Consider the following 18,607-nt stretch of genomic DNA (forward strand, 5'->3'; position numbering starts at 1 on the left):
TCTGCCAGTGGGTTGCTCCCCCTGTGGGCACTGGTGTTGTGGCAGTGGTGGTTGACTCCCAGTGCTACACCATTTTATGCTAGGGACATTAAGGACCCACTACTTACAGGTGGCCATGACGTGGCTAGTGGGCATGCACTTCATGATCAAAAAGTACACTAACGACCTGTTAGTTTAATAAATTTTGCTGAGAAGCATTAGATCATTGTGCATGTTGTGGATGTGCTACCATGTCTGTTTTCTCTATTTGAATTCACAAGAAGATTTGTTTCTTTGGGAGTGACCTCTGCAGGCGAAATTAAGCATTACATGCTGACTCTTCAATTAGATGACCATGTAACAGTAATACGTTAACTAAGAAAAAATGGGAAAATCCAGTCCAAAGTTCCAGGTAAAACTTCACATTTATTTATAAATCCATTGAAGCAGTAGTTCACCAAAGGACAAAAACACTGCGGAACTGACGCGTTTCGGTCTAGTGGAACTTAATCATAGATCTAGGATATGTTGACGACGTATCTGCCAGAACTGGAGCTGCCTTTACTTAGGGTCTAGCAAGATATAAAAAACATCCAGGAAAATCCTGCACTCACCGCTCAGATCATGACTTGAAGCTCCTCAAAGGGAAAACCAGGGACAGAAGCTGCAGAGATGTGGGTGCTCAGCACCCACATCTCTGCAGCCTGTGTTCCCAGTTTTCCCTATGAGGAGCTTCCAGTCGTGATCTGAGAGATGAGTGCAGGATTTTCCAGGATGCTTTACATATCTTGCTATACTAAGTCTATCTCTTTGTCACGTCCTAGCACTTCTGTTGACTCACTATATTGGAGTCGGACGACTTCTTTATTGCTACCCGTTTGCCCCCCACCTTGATATTTAATGTAGCGGTGCGGTCTCATCCCTTCCTCTAGACACGTATTTACTTAGGGTCTATTCACACAGTGGAATTCCGCCTCCAGTTAAAGCCGATAGACTTCTATGGGATTCCGCACTCCCATTCACACTTCGGCAAGCGGAAATTCAGAAGTGTGAATGGGAGTGCGGAATCCCATAGAAGTCTATGGGCTTTAATTTGAGGTGGAATTCCGCTGTGTGAATAGACCCTAAGTCGGTCTCCGGTCGTCAACGTATCCTAGATCTATACGTGACTTTTCACTCAGGCTCATAGAAAGTCATGAGCGTGGAACTGTGCTCTATGATATCCATATACACCAATAGGTTATATGGAAAGGGTTGTTGTGAAGTTCGTGACTAGAGATGAGCGAACTTACAGTAAATTAGATTCATCACAAACTTCTCGGCTCCGCAGTTGATGACTTATCCTGCGTAAATTAGTTCAGCCTTCAGGTGCTCCGGTGGGCTGGAAAAGGTGGATACATTCCTAGGAAAGAGTCTCCTAGGACTGTATCCACCTTTTTCAGCCCACCGGAGCACTGGAAAGCTGAACTAATTTATACAAGAAAAGTCATCAACTGCCGAGCCGAGAAGTTTGTGACGAATCAAATTTACTGTAAGTTCGCTCATCTCCATTCGTGACCTTTAAAGTCTAGATCACTCTCCTTTCCTGATCTCAGCTTAGAAGACGTGTTCCTTATCTCTCCAACTGCAGACGTATTAACATGAAACTCTTCCTATTTCAACACATGTAGAAACATTGTGACTTCGCAGAGGACGTACGTGTCTAATGACCAGGGATATGTATAGAAACGTGAATCATGTGTTACGTAATGAAAGAGAATCAGGGAGCATATATATGGGATAGGAATGTAGTATGAATGGATCTATGTATCTGGTATATTTTCTGGTCCAGCACCAGGAATTGAAACTGTATAATGCAATATGTAATGGTGTAATGTCTCCCGTATGTTAATTATGAATTAGTACGTAATAAAAACTCTGGAGGTGTTGACCATAGCAGTCATTCAGGATATAGATTTCATTGTTGTAGTGCAGAGTTGTGACCTCCACCCATTTTTTGCACTGGTTTTGATCACAACAGTTCTGAATATTAAAAGGGGTACTCCGGTGGAAAACTTTTTTTGTTTAAATCAACTGGTGCCTGAAAGTTAAACAGATTTGTAAATTACTTCTATAAAAAAAATCTTAATCTTTCCAGTACTTATTAGCTGCTGAATACTACAGAGGATATTCTTTTCTTTTTGGATTTCTCTTCTGTCACGACCACAGTGCTCTATGCTGACCTCTGCTGTCCATTTTAGGAACTGTCCAGAGCAGCATATGTTTGCTATGGGGATTTTCTCCTGCTCTTGACAGTTCCTAAAATGGACAGAGATGTCAGCAGAGAGCACTGTGTTCCAAAAAGAAAATAATTTCCTCTGTAGTATTCAGCAGCTAATAAGTACTGGAAGGATTAAGATTTTTTAATAGAAGTAATTTACAAATCTGTTTAACTTTCTGGCACCAGTTGATAAAAAAAAAAAAAAAAAGTTTTCCACCGGAGTACCCCTTTAACCCCTTAAGGACGCAGGACATAAATGTACGTCCTGGTGCGGTGGTACTTAACGCACCAGGACGTACATTTACGTCCTGTGCATAACCGCGGGCATCGGAGCGATGCCCGTGTCATGCGCGGCTGATCCCGGCTGCTGATCGCAGCCAGGGACCCGCCGGCAATGGCCGACGCCCGCGATTTCGCGGGCGTCCGCCATTAACCCCTCAGGTGCGGGGATCAATATAGATCCCGGCATCTGCGGCAGTGCGCGATTTGAATGAATGATCGGATCGCTTGCAGCGCTGCTGCGGGGATCCGATCATTCATAACGCCGCACGGAGGTCCCCTCTCCTTCCTCCGTGCGGCTCCCGGCGTCTCCTGCTCTGGTCTGAGATCGAGCAGACCAGAGCAGGAGATCACCGATAATACTGATCTGTTCTATGTCCTATACATAGAACAGATCAGTATTAGCAATCATGGTATTGCTATGAATAGTCCCCTATGGGGACTATTCAAGTGTAAAAAAAAATGTAAAAAAATGTAAAAGTAAAAAAAAGTGAAAAATTCCCTCCCCCAATAAAAAAGTAAAACGTCCGTTTTTTCCTATTTTACCCCCAAAAAGCGTAAAAAATACATTTTATAGACATATTTGGAATCACCGCGTGCGTAAATGTCCGAACTATTAAAATAAAATGTTAATGATCCCGTACGGTGAACGAAAAAAAAAAAAAGTCCAAAATTGCTACTTTTTAAATACATTTTATTTTTAAAAAAATTATAAAAAATGTATTAAAAGTTTTTTATATGCAAATGTGGTATCAAAAAAAAGTACAGATCATGGCGCAAAAAATGAGCCCCCATACCGCCGCTTATACGGAAAAAAAGTTAGAGGTCATCAAAATAAAGGGATTATAAACGTACTAATTTGGTTAAAAAGTTTGTGATTTTTTTTTAAGCACAACAATAATAGAAAAGTATGTAATAATGGGTATCATTTTAATCGTATTGACCCTCAGAATACAGAACACACGTCATTTTTACCATAAATTGTACGGCGTGAAAAACGAAACCTTCCAAAATTAGCAAAATTGCCTTTTTCTTTTTAATTTCCCCACAAAAATAGTGTTTTTTGGTTGCGCCATACATTTTATGATATAATGAGTGATGTCATTACAAAGGACAACTGGTCGCGCAAAAAACAAGCCCTCATACTAGTCTGTGGAGGAAAATATAAAAGAGTTATGATTTTTGGAAGGCGAGGAGGAAAAAATGAAAACGTAAAAATTAAATTGTCTGAGTCCTTAAGGCCAAAATGGGCTGTGTCCTTAAGGGGTTAAAAGTGTCCACGACAGAACCCCTTATTTTTCTAGAAAAAGTGCTTTAATACAAAGGTAGGCCTAGAGCTTCCATATATATAGTGAAAGCTTCAAAGGCCTTATACAAGATCAGCCACAAAACACCCATAAAATGTCAGCAACAAATTACCAGCTCAAAGCACCGATTCTTTGGTATAGTATCAACAACAGGGTCCCAATAAAGTGTAATTGCTAGTGATGAGCGGCAGAGGCCATATTCGAATTTGCAATATTTCACGAATAAATTTGCATAGTGCGCATGCACAATTATATCTCACCTAAGAAGGGAGGGATCAGTGTCCAGTCTGGAATTGCCAATATTCGCATAAATATTCGCATATTAAAAAAAATAATAAATGCATATTTGTCATTACGAATATATATGACTATATTCTAAATGTTCGCGGTAAAAATTCGTATTTCGAATATTCGTGCTCAACACTAGTAATTACCTTGCACTTCTATGGTCCTGTCCTGCTATCTTTCTCCACCTCTATTCTATCATGCTATGATCAATTTCTTAAAGGGGTTCTCCAGGAATAGAAAAAAACAGAGCTAATTTCTTTCCAAAACAGCTCCATGTCTGTCCCCAGGTTTTGTGTGGTATTACATCATGGCTCCATTCACTTCAATGGAATGGAGCTGCAGAACCGCATCCAACCTGGAGACAGACGGGAGGGGTTTTTGAAAGAAATTAGCTCAGTTTTTTTTTTATTCCTTAATATCCCCTTTAATGTTTTGCATTGGAAAGCTTTTTCATGGAGCTCAACATCCCTTGGAAAACATAGGCTAGGTTCACATCACCATTTAACCATCAGATTATCGGACCGTAAAATCGGACGAAATTGGATTGCAAAAAAATCGTATACAATCGTATGTAAAAATGTCTCTGCTTTCCGATTTAAAATCGTATCCAAAAATCGTAGAGATGAAAATTCTATCCGATCTTCAATTAAAATCTGATCCTGTTTTTAAAATTAATATGTATGCCAATGGCAATATATATTTGAAGTCTACTGTGCATGCGTACAAAAGAATTGTGTGCGATTAATCTGATAGTCACACGATTCCATGAGATTCCATGAGATTTACATAGACAGCAATAATAAATAAATAAAAATCGGACACGATTTGATCCGATTATGAATCTGGACGAAAAATCGTGGTCAACCACGATTTTACCTCCGATCTTAAAGGGGTACTCTGCCTCTGGCATCTTATCCCCTATCCAAAGAATAGGGGATAAGATGTTAGATCGCCGCGGTCCCGCTGCTGGGGACCCCGGGGATCGCCGCTGCGGCACCCCGCTGTGCGTAATGACGGGCGATACAGGGGCCGGAGCAGCGTGACGTCATGGCTCCGCCCCTCATGACATCACGGCCCGTCCCCTTAATGCAAGTCTATGGCAGGGGGCGTGATGACCGCCACGCCCCCTCCCATAGACTTGTATTGACGGGGGGCGGGCCGTGATGTCACGAGGGGCGGAGCCTTGACGTAACGATGCTCCGGCCCCTGTATTGCCCGTCATTACGTGCAGAGCGATCTCGCTCTGCGCAGTAATGATGGCGGGGTGCTGCAGCGGCGATCACCGGGGTCCCCAGCAGCGGGACCCCGGCGATCTGACATCTTATCCCCTATCCTTTGGATAGATGTCTAGGGGCGGAGTACCCCTTTAAATCGTGCAAAATCGGATGCGGATCAAAACTGATGCATTTGTTGTCTATCAGTAATGAATGGAAGTCAATGGATACGACTTGGCGAGCAGATTTGTACGATTTTAAAGTTAAAAATCGTGAGAAGTAGGACGGCAAAATGGTGACGTGAATGCTCCCTAAGACTGATGTAAACTAATTCCAGTGAGTTTAATTGATGAGTTATTACTTTATATGGCAATTGCTTACATTACAAATAGTACGATGTGTTGTAACACGAGCAGTCGGTCTCCTCTGTGTACATTCAATAAGGTGGAGATGTTTATACCATAAATAAATATAGCATTAATCTACATTTCTAATCAGTTGTAACTTGTATATGTATACCCTAGGCCAACTGGATATGTAGACTGACTAGGTCACTAATAGATTTGGCATGGGACTAAGCCAGGGATCGGACTGTAAAACATTGTGCGCACAAAAAATATTTTTTGGGGTTTACCAAACATTTTAGGGTAAAATGAGTGATGTCACTACAAAGTACAATTGGTCATGCAAAAAACAAGCCCTATGGATCTGTGATTGGAAATATAAGAGTTATGGAATTTTGAAGGCGAGGAGGAAAAAATGAAAATGCAAAAATAAAATTAATAGCGAATAAAACAGAGCTTGCACTCACCCTCCACAGGTAATTCTTTATTTCATCGAGTCAGGCATAACAGGCTGGTGGGGGGTGGAGTGGGACCGGGACAGACTGTTTCACGCCGCTAGGTATACCGTACTATAAAAAAAAAAAATTGTCTGTGTCCTTAAATGGGTTCTCCGGTGCTTAGACATCTTATCCCCTATCCAAAGGATAGGGGATAATATGTCTGATCGCGGTAGTCCCACCACTGGGGACCACCGTGATCTTGCACGCGGCACCCCGTTTATAATCAGTCCCCGGAGAGTGTTCGCTCCAGGTCTGATTACCAGCGACCACAGGGCCAGCGGCGTGTGACGTCACGCCTCGGCCCCAGTGTGACGACACGCTCCGCCCCTCAATGCAAGCATGCGGGAGGGGGCGTGATAGCTTTCACGCCCCCTCCCATAGACTTGCATTGAGGGGCGGAGCGTGACGTCACACGGGGGCCAAGGCGTGACGTCACACGTCGCGGGTAATCAGACCTGGAGTGAACACTCTCCGGGGACTGACTACAAACAGGGTGCTGCGTGCAAGATCACGGGGGTCCCCAGCGGCGGCATCTTAGAGGATAAGATGTCTAAGCACTGGAGAACCCCTTTAAGGCCAATATGGACTGTGTCCTTAACCCCTTAAGGACTCAGGGTTTGTCTGTTTTTGCACTTTCATTTTTTCCTTCTCACCTTCTTAAATCATAATGATTTCAGTTTTTCACCTACAGACCTATATGAGGGCTTGTTTTATGCGCTACCAATTTTACTTTGTAACAAACCCAATTCATGAAAACTTGGGGGGCTTGGAATTAGAGAGTGTGGGTGTGGTAGATATTAATTATTAAAAGGATATTAAAGTAAAGAACCCAATCCTTTTGAAACTTCTTTCATACTTCCCTTTCTTTTATATTTATCTGCTTATATGTTTCCTCGCTTTGTTTATATAATTACGTAGGGTTAATGGATAAATGATGGTAAAATCAATAAAGAATTATATAAATAAAAATAAAAAAAAGTTTTATTTTTATAGTTTGGATATTTACACATACGGCGATACCATGTTTATTTTTATTAAGTTTACATATGTTTTTATATGGAGTTTTGGAAAGGGGGGTGATTTAAAGTTTAGTGTGGAAGGTTAGTAACCTGAAGACAAAATAGTTATCGTTGCCTGGCATCCCGCTGTACAGTGATCCCCTGACCTACGATGGCCATCGCATAAACGGCTATCCGGCAGCGCATACTGCTTCAGCTGCCACCGGATAGCCGTTTAAGGTGCCCCGTGTGGTCCGGTGAGTGTCACTCACCTGTCCCGGACCATCCTCTTCAGGCTCCGCTGCATGGCCATCACTCTCCTACGTCATCATCACGTCGCCGCGCATGCCGTCCCGTCATCCAATAGCAGCGGCGTGCATAGCGACGTTATGACAGCGATGAAGAGTGACAATCCTGGCCAGAGGTGACGGTCCGGAGCAGCGAGGACACCCCGGGGACGTGATGACAGTGACGATCAAGGGCAGCGGTGACGGTCCAGAGCGGCGGGGACACGTGAGTATAACTTTCTATATTACTATTGCACGGATCCCTCAACATAAGATGGATTCAAGTAACGATGGTTAATTTGGAACGAATTACCATCGTATGTTGAGGGATCACTGTATCTGATTTTATCTGCACCACAACAATAAAGAAGCATTACCCGTTCACCATAACTGTTAGTGCCCCCGTTATTTCTTTCTTACAGTGTTCACTTTATTTAAAAAGTCCATACATTTATCAGTAAACACTGTGTAATGCATGTTTTCCCCTGTGGTGGCGCTGCAGGGAGACTAAACACCTATTCCATCCCAAATGTCTGCTGATCGCTGGGGTTCCCAGCAGAGGAACAGCATATGGCCAGTTTATCATCCAGAGATGCTTCTGACAAAGGGAAGAATTCCTTTAATCAGTTAATTACAGTATATTTAATTAGTATTGAATAAAGAGAAAATTCTTCAGACTAAATGAACCCAAATGGCCAATAAAGTTTTATGGTGCAAAATATGGACCGCCAGATTATAATCTCAATGAATTATATTTATTTTGAGTTTATCAATGGATATGGATTTATTTTCATCACAACTTCTTGTAACACTATGGACCTGATGCTGTTGAATAAAGACCGAACATTACACCGAGGTCAAGGGAATTGGAAATCCTAAGACGTTTACTGCACAAAATACCAGGATGCTATCCCGATGGCACCGGAGATAAATAAGGAGTCTGAACAACAGTCTGAAGCCAACAAAGATGTTTATAAATTACAAATAAATATACCGTATTTTTCGCCGTATAAGACGCACTTTTTCTTCCCCAAAACTGGGGGGAAAAAGTCGGTGCGTCTTATACGGCGAATACACCCCTATCGCGGCGGTCCCTGCGGCCATCAACGGCCGGGACCCGCGGCTAATACAGGACATCACCGATCGCGGTGATGCCCTGTATTAACCCTTCAGACGCGGCGATCAAAGCTGACCGCCGCGTCTGAAGGGAAAGTGACACTAACCCGACTGTTCAGTCGGGCTGTTTGGGACCGCCGCGATTTCACCGGGTTAGTGCTTACAGGACACCGGGAGGGACCTTACCTGCCTCCTTGGTGTCTTCTCCGTTCAGGGATCCCCTGTATGGCCGGCGCTCTCCTTCCTCGTCATCACGTCGTCGCGTACGTGCGTCAGCGTGCGTAACGACGTGATGACGGCGACAGAGAGCGAGGATACCCGGCCGGCGCGACGGGGACACGGCGACAGCGATGGAGCGACATCCAGGGCAGCGGTGACTGGTCCGGAGCGGCGGGGACACGTGAGTATTACCTCCTATGCAGTGGTCTTCAATCTGCGCACCTCCAGATGTTGCAAAACTACAACTCCCAGCATGCCCGGACAGCCAACGGCTGTCCGGGCATGCTGAGAGTTGTAGTTTTGCAACATCTGGAGGTCCGCAGGTTGAAGACCGCTATTGGGTTCAAAATCTTTCTTTTTTTTAGATTTTGCACCTATAAATTGGGTGCGTCTTATACGACGGTGCGTCCTATAGGGCGAAAAATACGGTAGTTGGTATATTATACCATGGTTTTAGGTCAGGTCACAAAACGGGAAACGAGGCAAAAATGAGCCGACCGGAGTCACTGTTTGACCCCAGTCGGCTCATTCAAATGATTGAGAAGAGGGCCGGGCCCAGCTGGGGTACGGGAGTGCTCGATTTTCCTGTCCCCCAGCCGGATCCGGCAATCGTGATGTAAATGTAGCCTTAGCCTTGTATTACTGGTAGATCCCATAATAAAAGTCACAAATCCGATTGCCAATTCCAGTAAATAAAGTCACGTCCAGCAATAATGTCACATTCAAGTAAATAAGTCATATCCTGTTCATAGGGTCAAGTCCGATAAAATAAGTCACCTTCTTTCCTTTATCTCCTCCTCCGTCATAAACTGTTTCTCCTCCTCGTTCCCCTCTCTCATTTTTGCGTAGAAATTCATATTCAGAATATCACACACGACGTTGAATATCATCTCCATCTTCACGACGAGAAACAAAACTCCAACTTCCTATAGAATCTTAAGGGACCTCCTGTTCAGCAGCTCCTTAGATGAGGTCACATGATGTCACAATGGCTGGTGTCATGACATCATCAGCCGGTAGAAATATGTGCAGAGCTGTAGAAGGACCGGGGGCGGGGCTGCAGGCTGGATAGCAACCAATCAGATCACAGCTTTATTTCATAAAACCCTCTGAACACTGTAAAGCTGAGCTGTGATTGGTTCTCTGAGTAATAAGGCCAGTATTGAGGAATATGATGTAGTGTAATGTATTAGGGGTCTGTATGAAGAAATCAAATATAAAGCATTTGGCTGACTGACAAGAGTCCCAGGAACTGGAGCAAAAGGGGCAGATTTCTAAATTTTCACCATAAGAACTGTTTGGCGGATTCTGATTAAATCACCTACAACTTTGTGCAGAGGAGGCAGCACATGCCAGGTCTGCCCTTGAAGCAGAGGAAGCGCCGATACCAACTTCCTGCTGCTCATGATAGTTATGACCCGAGCCCATAATGTGGGGGGGATTCAGTGTCTCATGGGTTATGCGCAAAAGTTATGTTTTATATTGCATCCAATATATCTGCTCCTCAGACATCCTGTCCATTGATGGGACCAGGGTTAGGGTGGGTTCACACTACGTTTGTAGTGTACGGGTGCCAGATCCGGTTGGGAGGAGCGAAAAATGGCTGCTCCAGTCAGCTCATTGAAATGAATAGGGTTTGGGCCGGATCTGGCTGGGATACGGGAGCGGCCGGTTTTCGCTCCTCCCAACCAGATAAGGCACCCGTACACTACAAACGTAGTGTGAACCCACCCTTAGTAGAAAGTCCCTATTTTCACTAGGTGGAGGGCCAGTAACTAACTCCTCCAGTCTGAGCAGACGAACATCAAGGTGTAAAAATGTATTGGAGAATGACCCCTCCATTTTTCATATGGCATCTAGCAGAAGGTTATGCCAGGTAGAATCACGTGTGCTCTTGATGAATGCCTTCTCCTAATTTCATGCCATAAGCTTGTAGAGATGGTGGCCGGTGGATGTCTCTGTACCTCTGTATCTGTTGGAGGCTCGGGCAGGCGATCAGGGATTCCACTCTCTGGAGGAGGAATTGGGGCTGTGGTATTTCAAAGAATTCAAGATTGAAGAACAAATACAAAAAAAAAATATATATATATAATAATGATAATAATAATAATAAGAGTTAACTACACTGCTCAAAAAAATAAAGGGAACACTTAAACAACACAATGTAACTCCAAGTCAATGACACTTCTGTGAAATCCCACTGTCCACTCAGGAAGAACACTGATTGACAATCAATTTCACATGATGTTGTGCTAATGGAACAGACAACAGGTGGAAATTATAGGCAATTAGCAATACACTCCCAATAAAGGAGTGGTTCTGCAGGTGGTGACCACAGGCCACTTCTCAGTTCCTATGCTTCCTGGCTGATGTTTTGGTCACTTTTGAATGCTGGCGGTGCTTTCACTCTAGTGGTAGCATGAGACGGAGTCTACAACCCCCACAAGTGGCTCAGCTAGTGCAGGTCATCCAGAATGGCACATTAATGCGAGCTGTGGCAAGAAGGTTTGCTGTGTCTGTCAGCGTAGTGTCCAGAGCATGGAGGCGCTACCAGGAGACAGGCCAGTACATCAGGAGACGTGGAGGAGGCCGTAGGAGGGCAACAACCCAGCAGCAGGACCGCTACCTCCGCCTTTGTGCAAGTAGGAGCAGGAGGAGCACTGCCAGAGCCCTGCAAAATGACCTCCAGCAGGTGACAAATGTGCATGTGTCCACTCAAAAGGTCAGAAACAGCCTCCATGAGGGTGGTATGAGGGCCCAACATCCACAGGTGGGGGTTGTGCTTACAGCCCAACACCGTGCAGGACATTTGACATCTGCCAGAGAACACCAAGATTGGCAAATTCACCACTGGCACCTGTGCTCTTCACAGATGAAAGCAGGTTCACACTGAGCACATGTGACAGACGTGACCGAGTCTGGAGACGCAGTGGAGAACGTTCTGCTGCCTGCAACATCCTCCAGCATGACCGGTTTGGCGGTGGGTCAGTAATGGTGTGGGGTGGCATTTCTTTGGGGGACGCACAGCCCTCCATGTGCTTGCCAGAGGTAGCCTGACTGCCATTAGGTACTGAGATGAGATCCTAAGACCCCTTGTGAGACCATATGCTGGTGCGGTTGGCCCTGGGTTCCTCCTAATGCAAGACAATGCTAGACCTCATGTGGCTGGAGTGTGTCAGCAGTTCCTGCAGGAGGAAGGCATTGATGCTATGGACTGGCCCGCCCATTCCCCAGACCTGAATCCGATTGAGCACATCTGGGACATCATGTCTCGCTCCATCCACCACAGACTGTCCAGGAGTTGGCGGATGCTTTAGTCCAGGTCTGGGAGGACTTCCCTCAGGAGACCATCCGCCACCTCATCAGGAGGATTTTGAGTGACTCCATATCCAGACCTCCATGGGTTGATACATTTGATTTCCATTGATAATTTTTGTGGGATTTTGTTGTCAGCGCATTCAACTATGTAAAGACGAAAGTATTTCATATGATTAGTTCATTCATTCAGATCTAGGATGTGTTATCTTAGTGTTCCCTTTATTTTTTTAAGCAGTGTACAAACCTGGGCAGCAAATAAAATTGGGATTTGCCCACCGAAAACAATCAGTTTGCTTATTTCAAATATAAATTCGACTGTGAAACTGTGGCTATTTATCTGATTGGTTAGTTTGGGCAACAGCATGGGCAACCTGTCCTGGTTTTTATCAATCTATCCCAAGATGCATTGAAGAAATATTGTAACGTTTGGAACATAAACGGGTATTGTCAAAAACAATTTTTTTCATATCAACTGGCTCCAGAAAATTAAACAGATTTGTAAATTATTGATATTAGAAAATCTTAATCCTTCCAGTACTTATCAGCTGCTGAAGTTGAATTGTTATTTTCTGTCTGACCACAGTGCTCTCTGCTGACACCTCTGTCTGTCTCAGGAACTGTCCAGAGCAGGAGAGGTTTGCTATGGGGATTTGCTCCTGCTTTGCACAGTTCCTGAGACAGACAGAGGTGTCAGCAGAGAGCACTGTGGTCAGACAGAAAAGAACAATTCAACTTCAGCAGCAGATAAGTACTGGTAGGATATAAATAAAAAAAGATTTTTTAATAGAAGTAATTTACAAATCTGTTTAACTTTCTAGAGCCAGTTGATATGGAAATTTTTTTTTTTCCTCTAGAGTACCCCTTTAACTCTATTTCTCCAATTAATTGAAGAATTACGTACATGTCTCTATTTAAAGGGGTAGTCCAGTGGTGAAAAACTTATCCCCTATCCTAAGGATAGGAAATAAGTTTGAGATCGCGGGGGGTCCGACCACTGGGGCCCCCTGCGATCTCTCTGTACAGGGCCCCGGTTCTCCGGCCAGATAGCAGGTAACGACCTCCACACGAAGCGGCGGCCGACACGCCCCCTCAATACATCTCTATGGCAGAGCCGGAGATTGCCGAAGGCAGCGCTTCGGCTCTGCCATAGAGTTGTATTGAGGGGGAGTGTCGGCCGCCGCTTCGTGCGGAGGTCGACACGCCCCCTTCCCGCGGGCTGTCGGGGCTCCGTACAGGAGATCGCAGGGGGCCCCAGCGGTCGGACCTCCCGCGATCTGCAACTTATCCCCAATCCTTAGGATAGGGGATAAGTTGGTCACCACTGGACTACTCCTTTAACAAGCCATGCTAATTGCAGTTTCAAACTTACGTTCTGTCGTGCGGAGTTCTGATCGCCAGGTCCTTGTGGAGAAAGGATAAACGAGCCGCATGTTTGTTTTCTTGCCTGTTGATCCACTGGGCTGGTGCAACGTTCAAACAAATTAAAAATAACTGTCCCTCACGGAACGCCACCGTTTCTGTCCAAATTTGTCTAAAGGAAAAAGGTGTTTATATTTTAGATATTAGGACCAAACATGCTGTGTAAAACCCCCAAATCTGTAAGATCTGGCCCCAAAACCGTAAAAGAAAAATACTTACTTGAAAAAGGTGGACAGAGAACACAGAACGGTACACCGCTCTCAGCGCAACAGGGGGGAAATGACCGGGTAAGTACACCTTGGCTTTCCATGTTTCTCCAGCTAGGCCACAGAGAATTGAAAAAAATAAGGTACCCTACATTATGATTTAATTTTTTAAATAAATGAGCCAGACCCTGACTGTCTGGGATTAGCATTGTACAGTAGTACACATTTTTAAAGGGGTAATTGTGATGTCACGCCCCGCCCCCTCAATGCAAGTCAATGGGAGGGGGCGTGGCGGCCGCCACGCCCCCTCCCACAGACTTGCATTGAGGGGGTGGAGCGTGACATTACAAGGGGGCGGAGTCATGATGTCAGGATACTCCGACCCCTTGGTCGTAAGGCTTCAGACACGGAGCCTCCATCGCCGCGTGCAGCTGAGTCAGGTGGGTGCTGCATGAGAGATTGCAGGGGTTCCCAATGGTGGGAGCCCCGCGATCAGACATCTTATCCCCTATCCTTTGGATAGGGGATAAGATGTCTTAGGGCCGGAGTATACCCCTTTAAGTAAATTAGCCCGGCAACTATACCTTGCCACCAGTTTTCCCTGGGGCTGCCATTTTATGGCCACTCTTCCTGGGAGCCGCCGTCTCCCTAGTCTGGGAAGTTTGGTGGAAGGGCACCATGGCAGAGGGGGTATACAGCATTCATACGTGTGGGTGGAGGAGCACCATGGCAGAGGGGGCATACAGCATACATGTGGGTGGAGGGGCACCATGGCAGAGGGGGCATACAGCATACATGTGGGTGGAGGGGCACCATGGCAGAGGGGGCATACAGCATACATGTGGGTGGAGGGGCACCATGGCAGAGGGGGCATACAGCATACATGTGGGTGGAGGGGCACCATGGCAGAGGAGGCATACAGCATATATACATGAGGGTGGAGGGGCACCATGGCAGAGGAGGCATACAGCATACATGTGGGTGGAGGGGCACCATGGCAGAGGAGGCATACAGCATATATACATGTGGGTGGAGGGGCACCATGGCAGAGGAGGCATACAGCATATATACATGTGGGTGGAGGGGCACCATGGCAGAGTAGGCATACAGCATACATGTGGGTGGAGGGGCACCATGGCAGAGGGGGCATACAGCATATATACATGTGGGTGGAGGGGCACCATGACAGAGGGGGCATACAGCATATATACATGTGGGTGGAGGGGCACCATGACAGAGGGGGCATACAGCAAACATGTGGGTGGAGGGGCACCATGGCAGAGGGGGCATACAGCATACATGTGGGTGGAGGGGCACCATGGCAGAGGGGGCATACAGCATATATACATGTGGGTGGAGGGGCACCATGGCAGAGGGGGCATACAGCATATATACATGTGGGTGGAGGGGCACCATGACAGAGGGGGCATACAGCAAACATGTGGGTGGAGGGGCACCATGGCAGAGGGGGCATACAGCATACATGTGGGTGGAGGGGCACCATGGCAGAGGAGGCATACAGCATACATGTGGGTGGAGGGGCACCATGGCAGAGGGGGCATACAGCATACATGTGGGTGGAGGGGCACCATGGCAGAGGGGGCATACAGCATACATGTGGGTGGAGGGGCACCATGGCAGAGGAGGCATACAGCATACATGTGGGTGGAGGGGCACCATGGCAGAGGGGGCATACAGCATACATGTGGGTGGAGGGGCACCATGGCAGAGGAGGCATACAGCATATATACATGAGGGTGGAGGGGCACCATGGCAGAGGGGGCATACAGCATACATGTGGGTGGAGGGGCACCATGACAGAGGGGGCATACAGCATACATGTGGGTGGAGGGGCACCATGACAGAGGGGGCATACAGCATACATGTGGGTGGAGGGGCACCATGACAGAGGGGGCATACAGCATACATGTGGGTGGAGGGGCACCATGGCAGAGGGGGCATACAGCAAACATGTGGGTGGAGGGGCACCATGGCAGAGGGGGCATACAGCAAACATGTGGGTGGAGGGGCACCATGGCAGAGGGGGCATACAGCATACATGTGGGTGGAGGGGCACCATGGCAGAGGGGGCATACAGCATATATACATGTGGGTGGAGGGGCACCACTCTAGATCAGATATCACTATTATCCAGGCCAGTCTCTAGATCAGACATCACTATTATCCAGGACAGTCTCTAGATCAGACATCACTATTATCCAGGACAGTCTCTAGATCAGACATCACTATTATCCAGGACAGTCTCTAGATCAGACATCACTATTATCCAGGACAGTCTCTAGATCAGACATCACTATTATCCAGGACAGTCTCTAGATCAGACATCACTATTATCCAGGACAGTCTCTAGATCAGACATCACTATTATCCAGGACAGTCTCTAGATCAGACATCACTATTATCCAGGACATTGTGCAGTTACCTCTTGGCTGATCGGCTTCTGCTCCACACACAGACCGACTGCTCCTCCATCTGCAGGAATCTCCCCCCTCCCCACTGGAAGATTGGTTGACACAGGGGCCCCTCCCAGGCAGCATAACCAATCAGCGCTTCCTCTCAGCTCAGGGGAGAGTCACATGACAGAGCAGAGTGAAGTGGGGTCCAAACTGTGGCCCTCCAGATGTTGCAAAACTACAACTCCCAGCATGCCCGGACAGCCGTTGGCTGTCCGGGCATGCTGGGAGTTGTAGTTTTGCAACATCTGGAGGGCAACAGTTTGGACATCACTGGAGCAGACACTGAATGATCTCCTGGGCTCTGCTCTGTACGGTGTCCATTGTTAGTGAGTAGAAATCACACATACGATGGGAATCCGTTCCAAACGGACCATCGTTTGTTGAAACCATCGTATGTTGAGGGATCCATACAATGTAAAGTATAGGACAGTGGTCTCCAACCTGCGGACCTCCAGATGTTGCAAAACTACAACACCCAGCATGCCCGGACAGCCAACGGCTGTCCGGCCATGCTGGGAGTTGTAGTTTTGAAACATCTGGAGGTCCGCAGGTTGAAGACCACTGGTATTGGAGGTTATACTCACGTGTCCCCGCCACTCCTGACCGTCATCGCTTCCCTGAATGTCGCCATCCATCGCTGTCACCGCGTCCCCGGGGTGTCCCTGCCGCTCCGGACCGTCTCTGCTGCCTGGGATCATCGCTCTTCATCGCCGTCATCACGTGGCTGCGCACGCCGCTCCTATTGGATGACGGGACGGCGTGCGCGGCGACGTGATGACGACGATGGAGAGCGACGGCGATGCAGGGGATCCCGAAGAGGACGCTCCGGAGCCCCGAGGACAGGTAAGTGATCATCAGAGGACCACACGGGGCACAGTAAACAGCTATCCGGTGGCAGCTGAAGCAGTCTGCGCTGCCGGATAGCCGTTTATGCGATGGCCCCGACATACAAAAGCATCGTATGTTGAAATGATGGTAGGTCGGGGGGTCACTGCATCAGCGTTGCTGAGTCGGGAAATCACAGAAGTGGGACGTAAAGGGGCTGTTCTGGGACGGCAGGAAATCACCCCAAAAACGGCAATGTCCCGCCGGATCCAGGACGGTTGGGAGGTATGGGTGAAGGGACATTATTTTAATGCCCAAGGCTGGTGGGCAACAACAAATACCAGCATGCTCACACAGACTAGATCTGCACAAGCACACTGGGAGTTCAATTAGGGCAACGGCCGGAGTGACATTTCCGGCTGTACTAACTACAATTCCCAGCACGGCCACATACTCTCTACCTGCACAGCTAGAGACACATGGAGAATTATCAATACCTTCCCAGAGGAAAAGTTGCCCATAGCAACTAGAGATGAGCGAATCGAATCTGACGAATCCGAATTCGTTATGAATTTCAGGAAAAATTTGCTTCGCAATTAATCCAAATATCGCCGCGATTTGATTGCACGGATCGCTTCATTAAACCCTTAAGGACCCAGCCATTTTACACCTTAGGACCCGGCCATTTTTTGCTGGCTGTCTGTGACAGCCGGGATCATGCAAAATTACCGGGCGGTCGGGTCCCAGAGACCCGATCAGCCCGGTATCGCCCAGATCGCAAGGGCGATTTCCCTTGCGATTTGCGTCGATCGCCAACATGGGGGGCCTACATGGCCCCCCTCGGCGTTTGCCCTGGATCCCCACTGAAGGATTTCAGCAGGGATCCGCCTCCGATCTCCGCCGGGTGAGCGGCAGAGACCAGGAAAAGACCATGATGTATGCATACGTCATGGGTCCTTAAGAGGTTAAACTCCATTTAGTGCGGTCCAGGCTCCAGAGCATCTAAGATGGCGGCTCCACATGTGAGGAAATGGGGCAAGGAACTCTGGGAAGGCGGCAAGTCGGGTAGGCGGGATAACCCTGAATCACATGCAGCCTATCAGCAGCCAGCCCTCTGATGTCACAGCCCTATATAATCGGCAGCCATCTTGTGGCCAGTCACATCAGCGTTTCATTGCAGAGAGACAGAGAGCACTGTGTGTTGCACAGAAAATCATTTTGAAAGCAGCGATTCACCTCAAGTCCAAATCCAGCCTAGAAGGAAGGGAGAGAGATTGAGAGAGAAAGTGCAATCTTGGGTGTAGTACACAGCGACTGTGTGCTGCAGCACTGGTGTGTACAACAACTGAAAAGCTAATAGTAGCCAGGCAGTTAGGATGAGCAGAGCACTAAATGCCATAATCAGCTGCTATTAGTGCCTAATACAGGTTGCGTAGCGGAGCGTATTGTCCTCTATTAAATGTAACCTGTGCGTACATGGGTGGTGTACTATTTTGTTCCTGTTAAAGTCTTAACAGGGCCTAGTTACTGTGAAAGGCAAGCTAAAAGTATTCATCGGCTGGTGTTGTAGA

At 47.0% G+C, this 18,607-nt stretch overlaps 1 long non-coding RNA gene across 1 annotated transcript; it reads right to left on the reverse strand.

Moving 5' to 3' along the window:
- Positions 1-10,492: 10,492 nt before the first annotated feature.
- LOC130296892 (uncharacterized) lies at positions 10,493-16,222 on the reverse strand. The gene is made up of 4 exons (XR_008849333.1): positions 16,178-16,222; positions 13,748-13,848; positions 13,479-13,640; positions 10,493-10,820 (listed from the first exon to the last, which is right to left on the reverse strand). It is a non-coding gene; the product is annotated as an uncharacterized LOC130296892 (long non-coding RNA).
- Between the last annotated feature and the right edge of the window lie 2,385 nt (positions 16,223-18,607).

This window comes from Hyla sarda, chromosome 12 (genome assembly GCF_029499605.1).
Source record: "Hyla sarda isolate aHylSar1 chromosome 12, aHylSar1.hap1, whole genome shotgun sequence".
NCBI classification, from domain to species: Eukaryota; Metazoa; Chordata; class Amphibia; order Anura; family Hylidae; genus Hyla; species Hyla sarda.